The following is a 5665-nucleotide window of genomic DNA, read 5'->3' as shown; positions in this document are numbered from 1 at the left end:
TTAGGAGGCCAAGGATGGTTCTGAGGTCAGTCTGCCTGGGTTTAAATCCCAGCTCCACCTCTGATAACGTGTGTTTTTCTAACATTTCTGCATCTTGTTTTCCTTTGTGAAATTGGGATTAATAAAATTATCTTCGTTTGTGAGGTACTGGGAGGATTGAGTGAGGTGATCTCTGTAGTGTTTAGAATCCTGGTTTGTCACATGGTAAACCCTCACAATGTGGTGATCTCCATAGTGTTTAGAATCCTGGTTTGTCACGTGGTAAACCCTCGCAATGCTAGATCAACCACTTCTATTCAGTTGGAGCTCAGAGATAATGCTAATATATTTTAATGAGGGGAATAAGGAAACTAGTTAGATTTTATTTTTTCTAAGTCAGGAATGGTAAGATCTTGATTAGTGGAAGAAAAGAGCAAAAACGGAAAGAGAAAGAGAGAGGGAGGAAGAAAGGATAGGAAAAAAAATAATCTGTAGAGAGAATTGCTCAGAATGCAGAGTATTCTGCCTATTGAGGGAACAACAAATAATGTTTAACTAGTGAAAGAGCTCCAACTGGACTAGAGGGGAGGGGCAGCAGGGCAGTTTGGGTCAGAGTACAGAGCCCTCCTTCAATGTGTGCCCCAAAGCTGCTTTCCTGTCCAAGGATTCAACCTCAGTGAAGGAGACATTTACGCTGGTTAAAGGAAAGATAACACAACCATAAGCCTATTATTTCAGATGCTAAGATAAGCTGAGCACAGTGGCTCACACCTGTAATCCTGGCACTCTGGGAAGCCAAGGCAGTAGGATTGCTTGAGCCAGGAGTTCAAGACCAGCCTGGACAATGTAGTGAGACCCATCTCTGCACATTGTTTTTTTTTTTTTTAATTAGCCAGACATGGTGGTCTGTGCCTATAGTTCCAGCTACTTGGGGGGTTGAGGTGGGAAGATTGCTTGAGACCAGGAGGCTAAGACTGCAATGAGCTGTGATTGCACCACTGCACTCCAGCCTTGGGCAACAGAGTGAGATCCTGTCTGGAAAAAAAAATGCTAAAATTCAGTACCAAATCTTATATATAACATGGATATAGTTCTACCATAAGATGACCTCAAATTTTATGATGTACCAAACAGGCAAAACAGCAGCAAGTAGAACAGGATGCAGAAGGAGGTCACCGCCCTGACACCCAGTGCCGTGAAGATCAAGATCATCACACCCTCAAGAGTGCAAGTACTCTGTGTGGATTGGAGGCTCCATCCTGGCCTCACTGTACACCTTCCAGCAGACGTGGATTAGCGAGCAGGAGTACCAAGTCAGGCTCCTCCATCAACTACTGCAAATGCTTCTAAATGGACTGTGAGCAGATGCATAGCATTTGCTGTATGGGTTAACTCAGAAGCATAAATTTGCCCCTGGCAAATGCGTAGACTTCATGCTAGCCTCACAAAATAGGAATAAGCCTTTGAAAATAAATTGTCCTTGAAGCCTGTATCTGATGTCAGAACTGGACTGTAGAATGTGTTGCTGATTTTGACCTTGTATTGAAGGTAACTGTTCCTTTTGGTATTTGTACATATCTTTGATTTCAACTCTTACTACGTGTGGGTTGGTCACTTCGTGGCTGAGGTAGGAACGTGCATATGGAAGACAAGTCTGTGGTTTGGTGGGTCTATGTGGCCAGCAGCCTCCAATCTGGGCAGGGTATTAATGTGTCAGGGCTGAGTACTCTGGGATTCTCTAGAGGTTGGCAAGGGCTCCTGAACCAGTGGTTTTTGTCCTGCCAAGCTGTCAGGGTTGGAAAATCCAAGCCTTAGGACCCAGTTTCCTCTCTTAGCTGATGCTTTCCTGCCAGAACACCATGGGCTGTTACTTGCCGTGAGCTGGAAGCAGTTTGCATTCACACCTGCAAATGTATTCATCCTTTTGACTTATGTAAGGCTTTTTGTACACAATACTCAATTCTTTTTTTTTTTTTTTTTTTTTTTTTGAGATGGAGTCTCACTCTGTCACCCAGGCTGGGGTGCAGTGGTACAATCTTGGCTCACTGGAACCTCTCCCTCCCAGGTTCAAGTGATTCTCCTGCCTCAGCCTCCCAAGTAGCTGGGATTACAGGTGCCTGCCGCCACACCCAGCTAATTATTGTATTTTTAATAGAGATGAGGTATCACCATCTTGGCCAGGCTGGTCTTGAACTCCTGACTTTGTGATCCACCTGCCTCAGCCTCCCAAAGTCCTAGGATTACAAACGTGAGCCACCGCACCCAGCAGTTCTCAATTCTTTAAAGAGATGAGAACAAGTTCTTGTTTCCTACTATTATGTGAGAACATTATGCCCCAGCAACACATCACTGTGTAAGGAAAAAATAAAAGTGCTGCTATAAAAAAAGCGTGTTTAAAACATGATTATTGATTTAATTTATTTAACTGCTACAGGTGGATTCACATTATTTTTGTTTGTCTTAATCTTGGTAGATTGTATTTTTCAAGAAATTGATCTATTTTATTTAAGTCATCAAACTTGCAGGCATAGAGTTGTTTATAATATTTCTTCATTATTATTTTAATGCCCATAGAATCAGTAGTGGTTTTCCTGTTATTTTTATAATAAAAGACATAGAGGAAGAGGATTTTCCATTTTAAATGATAATAAAGTAGCAGTCAGTCAATCAACAAATGTTTACTTAGAACCTATAATAGACCAGGTATTGCTTTAGGAATGGCAGTGAACAAAATAAATGTCCCTGTTCTGAGTGAGCCACCTTTATTCTATTGGGAGAGAGAGAGTAACGAATTTCAATATATTGAATAAGTAAAGTTTGACAGAATTGAGATCTTCCCTATATCTCATGCTGTAATAATCCATCTACACATCCCATTTCAAACTTAGGACAACTCTGTGAAGTGCCTACTGAACAGATAACAAAACTGAACTCGAGGAAATGAGCGTCAAAGCCACTAATGCGGTAAAGCCAAACTTTCAACCAAATGTGATTTCAGAGCTCTGACCCAGAAAGTTCTGCTGCCCACGTCAGCTACTCAGATGTTAACGTTCTGTGCTTTAAATTACAGAGTGACACATATCTGAGACAGGCCTCTTCAAGTCTTCCTTATAAATGAGAAACTGAAGACTTTTCCAACAGAAATACTTCCGACTTCTCCAGAAGCTTTAATTTTGCCTAATAAGGTGTGAATTGATGGGATCTATTATTTAGAATGAGTCGCGCACTGGGAGCACCCTCAGCAAATCCTCTGAAATTGATAAAAATATGAGCTCTAACGGGACAGAGAGCATTCATTTGTTACACCCTTCCAAAGTTCTCTGTTATTTTCTGTGACATTTCCCAAATCACCTAGAAATTCAAGCTGTTAGAAAAGTTTCTCTGATCAGTCATCTCCAGAGGCTCATCAAACTGAGAATTGTGTATATATATATATATTTTTTATATATATATTTTTTTTAATCTATGTGGCACTTGCCACAGATGGAACCTTTGGAAGATGATATTGTTGGTGTCTAGCCTTAGGTTAAGATCAACACTTGATGGGTGATTTTAATATTAATAAAAACAGCTAGCTTAATGTTAAGCCTTTGTTTTTTAAAAGACCAAAGAGAAGAGAAATAGCATAAGTACACTTGGGAGTGTGATCACCAAGTATACTTTAAATGTGAAAATTCAGTGAAAACTCTACTTTCAAATTTTATTCTTAATATCCATTACTCAGATTTATACTTTGTCACTATGTGCTTATAATCATATCTGATTTCATGTTGGTGTAGATATCTTCACAAACATCTAATACACACATAGTTTTTTGTTTTTTGTTTTTAATTATGTGTATGTGTTGGCTGGGTGCAGTGGCTCACACCTGTAATCCTAGCACTCTGGGAGGCTGAGGTGGGTGGATTGCCTGAGTTCAGGAATTTAAAACCAAAACTGGGCAACATGGTAAAAACCCATCTCTTCTAAAATACAAAAAATTAGCTAGGAGTGGTGGCATGTGCCCGTAGTCCCAGTTTCTTGGGAGGCTGAGGCAGAAGAATTGCTTGAACCCAGGAGGCGGAGGTGGCAGTGAGCTGAGATCTCGCCACTGCACTCTAGCCTGGGTGACAGAGCAAGACTCTGTCTCCAAAAAAGGAAAATAAAAATATTGTGTGTTTTATTTCAATTTTTTTCCCCTTTAGGTTTACAAAAAAATAATATTGCCTCAGATGACCACTTCTTTATTGTTCTTTATAAAACAAATAAAGAAACATCAACATTGTTAAAGAACACCCAGTGAAATAGATAGCTAACAACTTTCTGAAAACTCTTACTAATCCCAAGAACTAGATTACAGCCTGATTAGCTTGTCTGTGGGCTGGTTCCAGTTTCCAGACTTAATATTATACTGGTGGGAGCAGCAGTACTGGTTTCTAGAGATTGCCGATTTATAAAGCATTATATAACATTGCTGTTACACTGTTCACATGGGTTTGGGAAAACGGGGAAAGCATCATTAGTTATCTTCCAGATTCCCACCACAGTTTTTCCTATAGCTTTTCCTTATCCCTTTTGGTTCCTTATAGGTAAAATGGAATGGCGGGCCAGGTGTGTTTCTGAGAGTTCCATTGTATCTGAAGATGACACTTGATTCCTGAGAATGGATTGTGTTCTTTGTTGACATCTGGAAAATCGCTTTCTTCATTATAGGACGGGAGCATGGTTAAGGACACAGTCTGAAGCCAGACAGCCAGGTGCCATCCCAGCTGTGCCACATATGAGCTGCATAATTGCAAGGAAGTCACTTAAAATATTTTAGTGTCCTAACCTGTAAATGGGCATATGGTATTACTTATATCTGGACCCTTGGAAATATTGCATAAATATTAGCTTATTATTAATGGTAGCACTTATTCCCAACACATGGGTTGTACTGTGTTTTTATATTCCTGCTCTAGCTGATAGAAAAGTCAGTTGGGTTTGTAATTTTGACTTCCTCTATTAACATTTCTAAAGCCAGTTCATCCAAATGCTTTGGCATGTGTTTTTTTAAAGGAGATCATGAAGGAGCCAATATTTAGAACATTGGTTTGATATTGCGATTGATTTCAGAAAATGTTTTGAGTCCTGCAATGGAAGTCAAGTTTAAAAAAAAGACACTCAACAAACATCAGGATTTGTGAAAACCAGGACCATATCTCCAGAACACTTTTGAAGCTTTTTTCCACTCACTCAGGAAAAGACATACCAAGTTCAATGGTTTCTAGTCAGGTAATTTAAGCTAAAAGAACGTGATTTCTCCCAAAGAAATATGGTGAAGACATATAGTCTGTACTCATATAGAAAGTACCAAGGGATCCATTGTAGAGATTGCTTTTCAAGAGCTGAGTGAGGTGAGTTTAGAAAGTATGGATTTGAATTGCCTGGTCAATCTCATGCCCTCTAAGTGGCTGCATAAGCACAAATTAGGAAAGCAGCATTATCCAGGACAGATAGACTCCATTCCAAATGAATGCTTAACTGTTAGATTCATCCAAACGAAACTTCCCTCTAGTTCCCTTTGTCTTGGTTTATGCTTTGACATTTCCAAAAGCATCAGTGCTAAAATCTCTCTGCCATACAATTAGCTATGATATCTGCTCTTCTAGTCCCAAGAGTAATTTCTAGACAAAGCATTACAATGGAGATATGCATGCAATGCAAG

The 5665-nt window shown here is 39.7% G+C and overlaps 1 long non-coding RNA gene across 1 annotated transcript; it reads left to right on the top strand.

Annotated features, from left to right (window-relative positions):
• Positions 1–260: 260 nt before the first annotated feature.
• Positions 261–5275, top strand: LOC118149489 (uncharacterized). Its single transcript, XR_004736989.3, has 4 exons — positions 261–1527; positions 2868–2943; positions 3050–3164; positions 4548–5275. It is a non-coding gene; the product is annotated as an uncharacterized LOC118149489 (long non-coding RNA).
• Positions 5276–5665: the final 390 nt, after the last annotated feature.

This window comes from Callithrix jacchus, chromosome 19 (assembly GCF_049354715.1).
Source record: "Callithrix jacchus isolate 240 chromosome 19, calJac240_pri, whole genome shotgun sequence".
Classification (NCBI taxonomy): Eukaryota; Metazoa; Chordata; class Mammalia; order Primates; family Cebidae; genus Callithrix; species Callithrix jacchus.
The sequence above is the reverse complement of the archived record's forward strand: the minus strand, read 5'-3'. Positions and strand labels throughout refer to the sequence as shown.